The sequence below is a fragment of the Triticum dicoccoides genome, chromosome 6B (genome assembly GCF_002162155.2).
Source record: "Triticum dicoccoides isolate Atlit2015 ecotype Zavitan chromosome 6B, WEW_v2.0, whole genome shotgun sequence".
Classification (NCBI taxonomy): Eukaryota; Viridiplantae; Streptophyta; class Magnoliopsida; order Poales; family Poaceae; genus Triticum; species Triticum dicoccoides.
In genome coordinates, this window is record NC_041391.1 from 84,106,299 (window position 1) to 84,123,096 (window position 16,798).

The following is a 16,798-nucleotide window of genomic DNA, read 5'->3' on the forward strand; positions in this document are numbered from 1 at the left end:
CTTCTTTGGGTACCATACAGTGGAAAAGTGAATCAAGAACCTGAATCTCCTTCCTTCTGGGGTTTACGACCACAAGTAACCAGAGGTGGCAGTTAGTAGGTAGGAAAAGCTGGATTGCACAAATAATTTGATCAACGTTTATAGTAATAAAAAAATCTGTTCAAAGTCAGGTTAAAATACCATATCAAGTTTCAGATAGCTGGTGCCTTGTGTTGTTCCAGGAATGCCTGCCAAAGCGTCCTCGTAGCACTCCTCTATCCTACCATCTTTTTCGAGCTTAGCGATGCCGGCCACCCTCTCAATGTAAACCAGTTGGCCGTCCCTTGTGTCAATTGGGTCATCATGACGCATGAGCTGGATCGCAGCATCAACCACCTACAACAATAATCAAGTTAATTGTATTGTACAAAAATGGAACTTAATAAACTAATTTATGAAATATCTTACTTCGTCACCCAACCATACGGCTTCTTCAGATCCATCTTTTTGGGTGAGGCATTGCAAATGCTTCGATAGCATGACAATGTCATCAACTAGGACCATTTGTTTTTCATGATTTGTACTGTTGATCAGTGACGCCACGAAATCCTGTCGAACCACATCTAGCTGGTCCCTCTGGGTTTCAGTAACTTCTGGCCTCTTTTTTAAGTTGCTAGAGCCGATTTTCCTCTTTTTATTGTTCGTGTCCTCGGAAGCATTTGTAGACTCTGATGGTGTCTTGTTTTTCCTTTTTTTCTTCTCAGTATCGTACGAAGCATACTCTTCATTCTTAAATAATTGCAATACCACATTTTTCTTTTCGCCCCCATGATTTGGTGGCGTCGATTCAACCACACTTACTTCTTGCTGCTTTCGAAAGGATTCATCATGGCTGTCATCATCTGCGAAGGCACGGGGCTTTTCTGGCTCTCGCGATACCGTAGCCTTCACAGAGTGCTGCTTACTCCATATGTTGAACAGAATCTGTCATAAGAAATAAACCGTATGTTAGCCTTTAGCAGATTCTTCCTCAATAATAGGTAAAATGTGCATCACCTGGAATTCTTCAAGCCTTGTGGTGGCTTTGGAATGCATTTGCTTATCCAAACTAGGAGCACCCTGGATATCATTCACATCTTTCAAAAGCTTATGAATACCACTGAGATCCTGTTTGATTTTTCTTTCAGCTCTTTCAAATGCTTCATCCTGTACGTGGAAGATGACATGTTATTTCTGAAACGACAATGATTGTTTCATAATTAAGTTAACATGCGTACGTCAAACTCTTCATCAAGGTTCTTCATTGGGGGCTCCATGTCATCATTTTTTATTCCCTGCTTACCATGGTGCTTAGCAGCGACCTCCATGACATCATTTTGTTTCCCCTGGTCAGAGGCCTGCTCAGCATTCTCAACAGAGGCCTCCATTGGGTGTGAAGGTGCCCCGAGGTCAGAAAGATGTATGTCCTCCAGTCCTGGAAATATTCCGTCGCGTTTTGTCTTTAAAAAATACATGTTAGTCTGAGGTGTTTTCATAGTAAACTAATTTAGAAAACACGTAAATTTCCAATTATATATACTAATCTCATAATTCTAGGCTTACGTTCAATTCTTTGATGAGGTCCTCTGTGAGCTTTCCATTTGTATGGGTACGCCTAAGGCACTCATCCATTTTCTTTTCAAGGGTGCACATCCTATCAACTTGTTGTGCACCAGCCTCCCGCACGAGGGAGGCAACTTCTTGCAAATCAGTCAATACACGTCCGATGAGTACCTTAATCTGAGACTTTGAAACAGTTAGAATCATATAAATTCATACTAGTTGCAATGTTACAATATATATTGGGTGCCTGATGTAACTCATTTACCTGACCGCCAGTCTTCGGTTTGGCCAGCGTACCATCTCGTGCTGGAATGAAAGGCCTCATCAGGTCCTCAACATACTGCAGTTTAGTGTCGTTAGTATGATTTAGAAAATATACATGTTACATAATCCAGGCAATGTGCTGACATTTTACCTCTCCAACTCCCAGATAATTATTCTGGATTATATTGTCAACCTTTTTTGCCTTCTCCTCGCTACAGTTCTGGATCAGCGGCCTTAACCTTGATTCATACGAGATGCTAGAGTCCAATTGGTGCACTCTGAACTTCTCGTAGTACCATGTCTGCATGACAACAAAAGCAGTTTACAAATATTCTCGTACATTATGTAATGTATGTTTGGTTGTACTACGACGAGTTACCTGCAGCAGTGGTAGATTCCCCTCTAGAACTGCCTCACCATTTACAAAATTCTTCACGCTATCCATAAGATAGTCAAGCGTTAGCTGCCAAGATTTGTGCCCTTTATCGTCTCAACGTTTCTAACAATCCCAATATATTTGTTATCCACATACTCCTCTTTTGTTCGGCATACATATTTGCCTATGGTGTAGAAGACAAATGGCCTGACAAAATTTGGTGTGCTGTCGCCTTTCATCTTGGCTAGCAATCCTTTGAACGTTATTTTGGTGTCATTACGGTCTTTCAATTTCTTCCACAACTCCATATTTTCATCAAGATTTGAAGGGACGTGCTTCTTCCCATGGCAGGGCATGCCTGTTATATGCGCTACATCTTCTAGTGTGATCCTACATGGTCTCCCGTTGATGATAAAGGCATCCTGCTCTGCATCATATGAATTAGCGATGGCCATGCACAGTACACGTCTGATTTTGTTGCTAGGTGTCTTGAGAAGTCCACCCAGTCCTATCAACTGGATGTACATCCTTTGCTGCGTGTTTAATTCCTTTATGAACTCCTCATATGTCGGCAAAGAAGCATCCTGGGTTCAATGTATGTGCAAGTGTGATTAGATTCAGCATGGTATACAATTTAAACGCTCATAGAGACGAATACAGCTTATATATACCAACATAAAAATTGTGCTCTACGCTACTTCATGAGGTAATTTGTTTACAAGCAAGCTGAGTTCCATGAATGTGCAAATACTAGCACTAGATTCAGCTTCGTTACGTTTGAACGGTCATATAAGTAATCTCCATTGCAAGGCGCTGATCTGAAATAAAATCAAGATTCGAACATAAAAAACTATCCAGCCGTGGTCTCTTCAACTCTAGACGCTAATCATGGTCAGTAGTATGGAATTAAAACATGGGCCACCGATGCCTTCCATAACTCATGCGGAAGGAAAAAAGAAGGCAAGCGCCCGCTGCCCTAATTGGCATCAACAAGACCAGAACCTAAGATTTAGCCTGGAATTAATCAATGAACTGCCAATCTGGTAGGAAACAAATCCTAGCGCCCTCCCCTAACGCCCCCAACTTAATTTGTTTAAAAACAAGCTGAGTTACATGAATATGCAAACAACGAGTGGGGTTGCAGCAAGAGATCATGGGATTAAGATCGTGGCACGAAAAATAGCAGCGGCTGCAGCAGGAGATCGTGGGGAATTACCTGAGGATTCATGTTTGGCTCCGTCGTTCGGTCTTGCTGGATTCTTGGGTTGCTCCGTCCTTCGGTCTTGCTGCTTTGGGAGGCGCAGAAGGACGAACTATGATATATGAGGTTTCAAAGAATCCCTATTTATAGGGATCGTGACAACCCGGGCATATATCCACGTATAGATTTCTTCGATTGGAGGAAATCAAGGGAGTGGACCCACCTTGTTGAATATTAGGGGGGCGTGGAGAGTTTAGCAAAGGTAAGTTATGGTGTAAAAAAAACTAAGGTAAGTTGCGTACCAACACATAGATCTCCTGAGAATCACGATCATCAAAAAGATATAGTTCCCGTTTCTTTGAAAAACAGCCAAACGAACTGGACCGCTTTTATTATTGGTTATAAGTAAATCACTGGACCTCTTTTAGGATGAAAAATGGTTCTAAATTCAACTAGGATTGACTGTTCACACGTGAAGTATTTTCCTCTCTCTTGTGAAGCTATTTTATTGCCCATCCGTGCTCATACATTTTTTCCTCGTACATGTGACACCAAATTTTGTTGATAATAATGAATCATGTCTGGTGCTGCTCAAGATGGCACGAGACCATGGTTTTCGCTTCGGTGAGATTTCGATGAAATAACTGAATTTCATTCATTTCAGCACTCACTGCAATATTTGGCTTTCGGCCAAAATATTTCAGCCCCACTGAATTTCGGCCAAAATATTTAAGCACTCGCTGAAATTTTTCTGAAACTTCTAACTAGTGATGTTAAAAAAATTCTGAAACTTCTAACTAGCGACGTAATTGTTCTGAATCGTGTCCAGACTCCGACGAAACTTAAATATAAATTTAAGAATTCAGTTAACCTTCCTAAGCTTCAAATTCTTGTCCAAAGCAAATATATGTTTCAGCGTCTCCCATGCAGACCAAATTTATTTCAAGAATAGTATTTGGAACCAGTACTGTGAACTATTACAACTTGATTAATCCGCACTGGACTAAGAACATGGCTCGGAAACCTTCTTCGGGACTAAAACCAAACCACACCCTACTTTACCGCTTCATAACCAAATGTACACTCCATATCTAAGAATGGACCATTGCTGGACTAAATGCTTGCATCTTCATGATCTTCAATCGCAGCTGCATCCGATAGACTAGCATTGTACGTCTTCAACCTTTTCATAGACTTAATTTTTTATGTAACATTATTTATTTCCATGTGCAATCAGATCTTCTCAAAGGATTACAGTCAGGCCTACCTCAAAGATTATCTGCGAAAGCCCATGGTTGTGCGTGTCACCAACGAACATTTTGAAGGTAATAAAAAGGTCTTGTTCAAGATGGGCAAGAAGGACGGGCGTGCAATCATGACGAAGAACCAGGGAGAAGTCGTTGAGGGAGCCAGAATGAAAGAAGATCAAATGGCTATCTCCAGGTTCATGGAAAGGAGTGGAGGTGGGCTTAGGGTGAACATGGTTAGTGGCATTAGGATTCGTTGACCCATGGCAGTAGTTTGACACTAGTTTTATTATCTGTATGTAGTAGCCAGTAACTGCAAGTTGGTAGTATCAGCTTTTGGGTCCTGTAAGTGCAACTTAGTAGTAATTGGTACTTGGTAGTAACTGGTACTTTGGTGGTATAACTTTTGGGTCCGACTGGGTATGAAGATCGTCCAGTAAGTGGAACTTGGCAGTAACTTGGTGGTACCCTATGTGGCGTAATGTACTTGCTATGCAAGTCTATATATATAACGCACCCTAGTACCCTCCTTGATATAATTACCTTTATGGACTGCAATTATATTTCCTTTTTTTTGCCACAGTGATGCTAGTATTTTTAGAATCAAATCTAACCGGGTTTCAAATGGATTGGACACTACTTTCATTTTTGAACGAGGTTTTTGTGTTGGCTAGTACGAGTTATTTTGTAAATGCGGTTTGTATGTGTGTCGCACAAAAAAATGCAATGCAATACAAAAACTTGTGGGTCAAAATGCAATGCCAAAAATGATGTTTCTGTTACTTTCGAAATGGCATGGCATGCTATTTTCAAAAACAGAGCAAACCAGCATGTTTTTTTATTTGAAAAATAGTATACTAAAAAACATGCCATCTTTTAAAAAGCGTAATTTAAAAAAATGTTGTTTTCAATGTCAGCACGCTACTTTCAAAACAGCATATTTGAAAAAGCATGTAATTTTTGAAATCAGCATGCAATTTTAAAAACAGCGTTATATTTTTTAAAACAGCGTTATATTTTTAGAATGAGGCTGTTATTTTGAAAGAAGCATGCTATTTTTAAAAACAACGCTATATTTTTAAAAACAGCGTTATATTTTTAGAATGAGGCTGTTATTTTGAAATCAGCATGCTATTTTTAAAAATATCAAATTCAAAAGAACATGAATTTTTTAAATAAGCATGCTATTTTTGAAATCAGCATGCCATTTTAAAAGTAGCATATTGAAAAGAGCATGCCATTTTTAAAATAAGCATGCTATTTTTAAAATTAGCATGATATTTTTGAAAATAGCATGCTATTTTAAAAGTAGCATCTTGAAAAAAGCATTATATTTTTAAAAGTAGCATGCTATTTTGAAAATTAGCATGATATTTTTGAAATCAGCATGTTATTTTGAAAGTAGCATTCAAAAGAGCATTATAATTTTAAAAGTAGCATCCTATTTTTGAAATCATATTTTTAAAATCAGCATGCTATTTTTAAAATAGCAAGGTATTTTAAAAACAGTATATTCAAAGCAGCATGCTATTTTTAAATCCGCATATTCATTCTGTTTTATTTTCAATTGAACATGCTATTTTTAAATATCAGTATACTTATTTGCTATTTGAAAATAAACGATTTTCAAGGTTATTTGAAAACGATGTTTCTATTAACGTTTTATTTTCTTGTATATATAAATTTTCGGTTTCTATTTTATATTTGAACTATGAAATTTGACTACACTTGAACAAATTTCAGCAATATATTATCTAAAAAAATGAAAAAATACAGAAAACCAACTTCACTAAAAATGCATTGTTTCATCGATGTTGATAAATCATAACTAGCCTACCATGTCGTCCCGTCCATAATAAAATGAGGGTGTACCAAGAAACCGAGGAATTCAGAAAAATAGTGGCAGTCCATCAAATAGGTCTAATACATCAGAAACAAGGTGGATCACGACATGGAAAACTGTCTATACTTTGTTCTCAATTTTTCGACCCCAGAAATCCTTGTTTTTTCTGCTTGACCCTGTGCATCTAAACATCCTGTATCTACTTCACTATAGCTTTCCTACATGAAACAACAATTGTTAACGGGATAGCAAAGAAGATTTGAGCATGTACAGTACACTATAACAGAAAAGACACTAACTTCACTGATTTTCTCGTCATAGCTACAGAAGCTAACTTGACAGCTCTTATTCGCTCAGCCTGTGGTACATTCCTAGCAGGCCTTTTTGTCTTCATCACCCCTTTGGCATGTTCTTTACCGCCCTTCCTAGAGTCTTTCCTGGAAAAGTTAACAAACGTCAACATAGTACTAGCAAATACTCGACTTCTAGAGCGGACATGTAAGTACAAAAACTAACTTCACTGGTTTTCCTCGCACACCCTTGTCATCGTTCTTTTTCTTCCTCCCAGCATTGACATTTGGAGCGCCCTTACGTTTCCTGCAAAAAATGAAATAGATGAGTCTGCAGCCAGCATTCGAAAACATGTTTAAGTACGCACAATTGTGTTGATGCCCACTTGTTTGGTTTTGCGTAATCCTCTTCCGCAACATCCAATGGTCTCTTCCTAGCCCTCCTCAGCCCACCATCTTCTGCATCTGAATCTTCCTCTTCTTCTGCATCTGAATCTCCCTCTTCTTCTGCATCTGAATCTTCCTCTTCTTCTGCATCTGAATCTTCCTCTTCTTCTGTATCTGCCTCTGTCTCTTCTTCTGTATCTGACTCTGTCTCTTCTTTTTGCTTCTTCCTCCTTGTGCTATTTTATTTCCCCGATTTTTTCCTGCGTAAATTGAAGAAAAACATGTGAACACTCTCCGGGAGAACATATTAAAACTCTAAGCATGTATGGAAATGAACAATGAGATTAACATGTGCACTAACTTCGTTGCTTCTTTCGAATCTTCATCTTCTTCTGTATCTGAATCTGTGTCTTCTTCTGTCTCTGAGTCTTTCTCTTTTTGCTTCTTCCTCCTTGTGACTTTTGATTTCCCCGATTTGTTCCTGAGTAAATTGAAGAAAGAGAGAGAACATATTAACATTGTAAGCATGTATGGAAATGAACAATGAGATAAACATGTGCACTAACTTTGTTGCTTTTTCCCCTCTCATCCGCTCGCGCCTCGATTTAGTCCTCTTGTTCGATTCTTTGGTAGTTGGTCTCCCTTTTGAAACTATTTTGATTGGATTTTCCACGTTATCAGTGCAGCATTCGCGAGCAGCAGAGAAGTATGCCGGCAAAGGAACAAACGAGTTATGGCGTTCATCCAAATCAATTTTTTTCTCCATCAACCAATATACTCCGGAGGAGCTCCATCACCTGTTCTGACTGTGAATCGCTAGCTGCGGCTGTGAATAAAGCGTCACTAGCCATGTTGCGTAGTTGATGATACTTATTCATGTGATCAGACCATACATGAGTATTCGCAGTCCTCGAAGAAGGGAACGCTGGCTTGGCATGCATTGTCCATCTTTTCTTGACAATTTTTTTTGGAAATGTGCGTACACCTAGATGATCCAGAACGCACAATATATGTGCGCATGGGTAATCCTCACTTTCCAACTTTTTACATTTACAAGCTGCATCATCCAGCCTTGCTCCTGTAAATAGACAAGTCACGTGATATATAAAATCCACAGGCTTAGCATCCACGCCTTGTGCATCCAACTTTCTTGCATCCAACTCCTCACTGTCCTTACCTTCCAAGTCATTGGGATCCTTAGTATCCAGGTTTTTGGCATGCAAGTCGACACAATCCTTGCCTTCCAAGTCATTGGGATCCTCAGCATCCAAGTTTTTTGCATGCAAGTCCTCAGCATCCTTACCTTTCAAGTCATTGGGATCCTCAGCATCCAAGTTTTTTGCATGCAAGTCCTCAGCATCCTTACCTTCCAAGTCATTGGGATCCTCAGCATCCAAATTTTTTGCATGCAAGTCCTCAGCATCCTTACCTTGCAAGTCATTGGGATCCTCGGCATCCAATTTTTTTGCATGCAAGTCCTCAGCATCCTTACCTTCCTTACCTTGCAATTCTGTAGCATCCCTGCCATATGGGACTTTATCATATGGGGCTTTGCGCAAAACTCCAAACACGACCAAACCATCACATGCTACCCGGTCCGTGACCTGCCAATTTGTCCCTTCGACAATCTGACGCTTTACCTTTGGAAACATCACAGTTGTATAAATATAAGAGGCAGCAATCTCCAGAGGGTGTGTATTCAGCTTAGTGAAGGGTATCGTATGTGTTGCTACTGCATCTAATGCTGCTTCATTCTTACGCATTATGGATACACACTGCTCAACATGCTGCAACAAATCAACAAGCTGCATCTTCCTGTTCAGGTGCACATGAAGCCTTGAGTTGAGAGACTCACTCCTTTGATTACTCATCATGCCAAGGACATATCTACCCTTTGTGTACGCAGCAGCCCATTTGTGTCGCAGCTCGTTCATCCTGTTAACCCATGATGTCTTCTTTTCCGTTGGTTTTATTTTGAACCGAACCTTATAAGACTCCCATCTTTTCTCAAACTCATCAACATCCCAACGAAGGTAAATGAATTCCCTAAATTCCTCAAGCTTTTTCTTGCAGAGGTGCATCACCATATTCTCCTCGATATGCCACGTGCACAAATGATGATCTATTCTAGTCCAGACAGTAGCTATTGCTTTAGCCATTGAACTGTCCCCATCGGTGATTGCTGAAATGGGTGCCCTCTGGGACATTGCCTCCAAAAATACATGAAGAAGCCACTGGTATGATGCAACTGTCTCGTCTGACACTAGACCGACCCCAAACAAAACTGTGTTGCGGTGATGGTTCAGACCAACAAATGGAACAAACGGAAGCCTGTACTTGTTAGACCGGTATGTACTGTCGAACACCACGACACCACCAAAGGCAACATAGTCAATCCGAGATTGTGAATCATCCCAGAATATTTTCCTCAAATGGCCTTCTTTGTCTTTTGTGTATTTGAAAAAGAATTTCGGGTCTGCTTTTTTCTGTGCAATCATATAGGTGAGCAAATATCTAGCGTCACTGCCTTCTATCTTGCGCTTCTTCTGGATTGAAACATGGTTGTATAGGTCTCGATCTATAAATCCAAGCTTGTCGGGACCTCCGGCATTCTTCTCCATTACATTCATAATCTGATGTGTTCGAAGTCCACCAACAGCATACTCGATGACATCGGCCTTTTTTGCGTCAGTCATTCTACGATGAGCCGATAAGTAGGGAGTCAGGTTAGCAGGGACAAACAGATGGTTATGCTTGTCCACAAAATTCTTGATGAACCAGAGGCCACTACTATCTTGTAGCTCAACCTGAAAAAGAGCGGGACACCCACACCGAGAAAGACCCCTCGGTGTTCTTTTTCTATCAGCTCTGTTAAAGTGCTTAAGGGCCCGCCATCCTTGTTTGCAGCACTTGTATGTCCTTCTGTATGCATTTTGTTTCGGACCCGGACCCCAATCCTTTTTTTCTCGCATACCCTACGTAGAACATGTAGGCTTCTTCCTCAGTCCTGAAAGTCTTCTTCTCAATCTCTATGTATTCCATATACTCATTCAGATCTGAACCAGCCATGCTTTTAATATCAATTCGTTTCCCTTGCATGTGTACATCATCTAGGTCTATGCCATCCTTGCCTGCATCCTCATTATCATTATCATCCGTGCGCATACCATCCATTTCTTTGCCTTCGTTTCATCTATCACCCATGTCATTGTCATCCTTGCCTGTATTCCTCAAGTTTTTGCCATCGTTGCCTTTATCATCCATGTCGTTATGATGCCAACGAAAACAGATAGTCAATGTTACAGATGGATAGCATACATAATAATTATGCAATACTCTGCTTAAATAATTGATTTAAATTTTCATATCGGATTCATGTACCAAACTCAGTCCTTAAAAAGCTGTAAGTAAGTATAAAATATTCCCAGACTAAATCCAGAAATATTTAATTGATTGTACTTGTTGTAACTGATGATCTCCTAACTAAATCAAAAGTGCACAAATCTTTCAAGTCCCCTGATAGATCCACCCCGATAGATCAATTATCTGCAAACTCCATTCGAAATTGTGTCCTAACTGAATCCAAAATTATCACCTAACTAAATCCAAATTATCTCGTCACTAAGTCGGAAATATCTCCAAACTCCATACAAAAATAATTATCTCCAAACTAAATCCAAAATAACTTTCTTTGAATCCAAATTTGCTGACAAATTCTCATGGCACACAACCCTAACTAAGTGCTTTAATATGTCCTAGCTAAATCCGACTTACACTTCCTTTGAAAAAAAATCTTGTCACAAGTTTCTGAAACCATAAACCCTAACTAACTACATCAACATGTCCTAGCTAAATCCAACTTACACTCCCTTTCAATAGAAATCTCATCACAACTTTCTGAAACCATAAACCCTAAACCTCACATGACATATCCTAAACCCTAATCAAATCCGACCCCTATTGGTACTATAAGCATAAGGGACCAGCAAAGATTTGAGATGGCTAGGCACTTACAGCGAAGATCCGGCGTGAAAAAGTTGATGCACGTCTATGAGGATGATGTGGCCTCTCGGGTCGGGGAAGGTGGCGTGCGCTCGGGGAAGGAGGGGAGGCTCGTCGGAAGATCTGGCGCCTCGACCCGAGAGGGGTGACTTCCGATGGAGGGGAAGGAGGGAGTAGGAGCAGGAGGAAGGAGTGACACGGCGAGTGCGATCGGCGGCGATCGAGGGCGCCGAGGTTAGGGCTCGAGAGGAGGAGAGAGGACGAACCGCTCGAACCAAATTTCAAAAGAGTACGCACGATGATTGGACCTTTATAATGAAGTGTTTTATTAATGCAATTAATTTAATCAAAAAATTTCGGACGAGAATACCCCTGGACTTAATTGGGCCGATTAAAGGTATAAAAAAATTTAGGTCGAAAATACGCTTGGGCTAAAAAAGGCTCAGTTGTTCTAATCCGTTAGATCGCCCATATAATACACGTGATTTGGTGTATTATGATGCACCGTAAAATTTCCCTTGTAAAATAGGTAACCGTAAAAAAGGCGAAAGACTAAAATGTCTGGTTGGCCGTAAAATTCAGTCGACGCCTGATCGATTGAAATTTTGTCCTGGTCGCCGTATGCAGCTTCGCTCCCGGCTACGCGGTGACGAATCGATTCACTCAGCTTTTGCTCCACATGTTCCGCTCGTTGCACCATGTGATGTCACGCACGGCAGATTTTAATGGCGTCAACACTGATTTTAATGTACACAGCTTGTTAGGCAGGTTCGTTAACAAGTGCCAAAGGAATCTACTCCAGTCACAGAAGGTCAACTTGGTCTGATCCATCGATGAGGCCATGGATCATGTTAGCCCAACGTGCTAGCACTCAGATTCCTTGGGTCGATCTGCGGAGGGGCAATTATTTTCATCAAGACTGACCTAGACCGATCCTAGTCTTGACAGACACGGCCCAGCTGGAGACAAAGTATTAGATTTTGAGTAGCTTGTTAACTGAAGACCACCATCGATCCAAGTCTTTGAGAAACACAGCCGCTAGACACGTACTATATTTATATGGACATTTTGAGATTAATCAAACTCTGATGATCATCAGGTAATAAATAAGAGACATAGTGCAACGTCTCTAAAACATACCAATGGTAAATCATATCGAACAAGCATGCATTTTCTAAAACATACCAATGGGAATCTCATCTTCGGAGTCTCATGAAGATGGCGTTGTTAGTACAAACTCATGATCTCATTCTTACGAGGAATCCCGTCGACAGTGCAACGTCTCCATAATGTGCCTGCATGTGCTCCATCCATTGGCCAACTTGGATCCATGACGGTCCTAAGAGATGCCCACGAACAACTAGGTAGTTGTTGGCCACCCGATGGATTAGACCATCACGGTAGCCTAACGTGCTCGCTCACAGATTCCTCGGATCGATTGGCATAGGAGCTATTTCATTAAGCCCTCGATCGGGTCAGGTCTTTTATCAACATGGCTGACCTGGACAATATATCAGATTTTGAGGTTAAACATCCCTGTTTGCTTAGCAATACACCCCATCCGGAATAATGCTACACATACATAGGTTTTAGCATGCATCATGGTGATCATCACATGTTTTTTTATTGAAGATATATTAACGAATCGATCTTTCTTCTTTCAGCCCTCCAGATCGAGCAAATCTGCTTCTACAGACAGCAAGACAAAGCGAGGCCCGGGAAGATTGTTGCAGGATGGTGTAAAGTACCACATCGAATCCACCAAACTTAGTGGCGAACCCCTCACGCCTAAGAACGTTGCGGACAAGTGGACTCGTCAGTGCGGAGTTCTTGTGAAGGACAAACTCCCGATCTCCATTCAATAATGGAAAGAGCCAAAGACTAAACGTCCAGGTGTTACTTGGGTCGACGACAGAGCCAAAAAAGACCTTTTGAAATCTCTGATGGAACATTTCACCCTACCAGATCATTTCACTGAAGCAGATGTAGAGAAAGTCAAGACCGCTGCTCTTAAGAAGATGGCAATTGCATTCAACACCCACAAAAAAATTGTATGGGCCAACTACCACGCTAATGAAAGGAAGACTCTAGATTTCAATGGAACACTGGAGAAGCAAAGGGAACACTGGGACGATTTTGTGACCTTCAAGGATTCAGAATTATCTAAGGAACGGTCGATGAAAAACAAAGCAAATGCCACAAGAAAGACGCAGTTCCATAGGCTGGGTCCAGGTGGCTACGCGGTGGGATTGCCTAATTGGGAAAAGTATGAGCAAGAGATGGATGGTGCAGGGGTCACTCCGGTTACTAGGAGCTGGCCCCCCAGGTGCAGAACTTGGTTCTATGCGCATGGGGGAGTGTTGGACCCGAAGACAGGCGAAGTTTCGCGGAAGGCAAGTTTAAAAGGAGCCGAACAAAAGATAATTGACACAATATAAGAAGCTCGAATGGGGGTGTTCACGCCCAACAGAGAGAACGACGAGCTTACGCGCGCCCTGGGAAATCCTGAACACCCGGGAAGAACACGAGGCAAGGGCGTTATTCCTTGGTATGAGGGCTTTTCAGAATGGAACGAGGACTACAGGACCCGTGCAAGAAGGAAGATGGAGGAGGAGAAGAAAAGAAAGCTGGAGGAGGAGCAGAGGAAGTAGGACGCAGAACGCCTTCAAGGCCTAGAAGCAAGGCACGCGGACCTGACACTCAAATTCCAGCAGCAGCAATAGCAGATCGACTCACTTAGCCAGGAAAGGGGGTCTCAGCAGCGGTAGCAGCAAGCGGATGATCGTCCAGCATTGGATAGCACCGTCCCATCCATGCCGAGAAGCAGCGTTGGTTCTGCCCCGGAGACACACTACTGGATACATACCCTGTGAATGACATCATTGAGAACACTAACTGTGAGCTACACTCCAAAATGAAGAACATATCCATGAAGGTGGCGGACGGTGTTGCTTTTCCAGTTACCCCCGAAGCAACCTACCATTGCATCCCGATTCCAGAGGGCTATGCTCGTGTCATGGTTGATGAAGTGGTGGACCCATATTCGGGGCTAACGCTTGACATTCCTAGAGGTGAAGACGAGCGCACACTGGGAGAGGCCATACATCGTATCATCCTTTGGAGAAAGGATTGCATCATCTTTCAAAGTCCACCGACACCGTGTTGTCTGCCGACTCCTCCTCGAAGTCCGCCACTGAGTCAGCAGACTCCCGCTCCTCCAAGTCCACGAACGCGTATGACGACTCCTCCTCGAAGTCCGCCACCTCCTCCAAGCCCCCGAACGAGTGAGCTGACTCCTCCGGTTTCAAGTCCGGCACAGCGTCATGCCACTTCTCCGGTTTCAAGTGCGGCACCGTGTCAGGCCACACCTCTTGCTTCAAGTCCAGCACATTGTCAGGCCACTTCCCCTGGTCCAACTCCACGTCAGCCGTCTCCGCCGTCTCAGTAATCGCAGAAGAGAAATGCCGCAGCTTTGGTGCGTAGCGGTACGAGTCGAGGTAGTTCAGGAAGTACAGGCGGAGACAAGCGATATAAATATGGTCCAAGCCTCGCTCCTCTTCCTCAGAGGCCTTACGACATGACTAAGGCGCAAAACATAGCCATAGTGCAAGCCCAAGTGGATACCCATTTTGGACCGAAACCGGCACCACCGCCAAAGGAGAAAGTGCCTGAGAAAGTAATTGACCACTTCATTCGTATAGCTAGAGAACCAGCTCCCAAGCCTGTTGACTCGGACTATGAGTGCTAAATCAGGAAAGTACATCGAGAACGGCTAAAGAAGGAAGCGAGCTCGAGCTCGAGCCAACAAGCAGCTGGCAAAAAATGCGGGAAATCCGTTCCCCAGTTGGGAGAACAGGCGGCGCAAGCGATCCCCCCGCTTGTTGTGCCAACAACACATGAGAGGAGTAGTACGCGCGCCAAATACTATTGTGGGAAAACCGTTAGCGTTCCCCAGCATGGCGATGTGGTAATAACGGAGGATCATATGATGCAGGCTCAAATGCTCAATATCTCTGTTGGAGAACTCCTCGAAATCGAGCCCATGCCTACGCTTAGAGAATCGGAAATAGCATGGAAATATGTCCGGGGCCAACCTCTGGTCCATCCAGACAAGGTCAAGGACCTCCCAATGAGAATGTATCAATTGCATCAATGGTACATGAACATTACCAAGAATTCTAGTCGAGAGTCCCTCATGGTGAATGTCAAGCATGAGCATTATTACCATGAAAAAGTTCTGGCCATTGAGTATCCAGAACTATTTCAGTTATACAATCAAGACGCACTCGACAAGTCTATCTTCAGTTGCTATTGTCTGTAAGTGATTTCTTTCTGTAATTTAAGTCTCAAGCTAGTTATGTAGTGATAATTTTGATCAATGATTACATGTAATTATCCTCACTATATTCTTTTTCTGTGGTATTATATGCAGGATGAAGATGTATGAAATGAAAAAAGCTGGACGCTATGGCGTTGGGTTCATGGACCCAAATACCATTAATGAGGACATATGGCAGATTAAATGTTGTCAAAATGCTGTAGAGGAAAGCATGCTAGAGTTCTTGAAGCGCCTCAATAGCAATGAAGATATACTACTTCCTTACAACTTCCTGTGAGTCACACTGTCTTGTACTACAAATTCTGGTTTTGCTTACTAACTAGTTAGATGTTAATAATTAAGTGTATACGGTTTACGGTAGTTGATTAATTTTATGCACATGCCCGCTTAATTAAGACATGCAAACGTGTGCATATGCAGTTGGCACTGGGTCTTGTTAGACATTAAAGTTGAGGAAGGAAAAGTTGAATTACTGGACTCACTAACTAAAGAAGATAAAGACTACACCATCGTGAAGGGGATAGTCAACAGGTAATTTCAATCATTATTAACTATATCTCGGCCTATTAACTATTAGTTCGTCATTTCCTAATATGAACTATTTAATAACCCCTTTATTAATTTTCTTTGCCGGTGGGCAGGGCATGGGCAAAGTTCATCAAGGTGACTCCAGGCAAGTTGCCAAAAAAGTTGTTTTGGCATTGACCCAAGGTAAGTAATTAAGTAGTACTAGCTAGCTACCATCTCCTTAATTCTTGTTTCAATATCATTAGTTAATTATCATGCTTGATTAATCATTATCTGATTCAATTCCATTCTCGTAAAGGCCCTGAAGCAGGCGCCGGGGAATAATCTGTGTGCATTCTACCTTTGCGAGAACATTCGCATGATGACGTGCGAAAGGAGCAGATCTGATAGACAGGACTGGCTACGTTTGTCAGAACACTATTCACACCATTATTGATATCTAGTCACACAACTAACACACATGCATATTGATCTCCTTCTTAATAGTTCAAATCGGTGCGGGATAAGCTCCTACCATCGGACTGCATACTAGAACTTCAAGAGGAAATAGCTAGATTTTTGCTCAACCAGGTCATAGATCCTAAAGGAGAATACTATTACCCGCTACCGCCCCCATGAACCACTTGTCATCGTGCTTCGGAGGCACCAAAGGCAACATATCTAGGAGAAATTCTATATGTATATACATGTGTATGTGTGAATAATTAATGGTGTTGGTTTGTGAGACATTCAATGATATA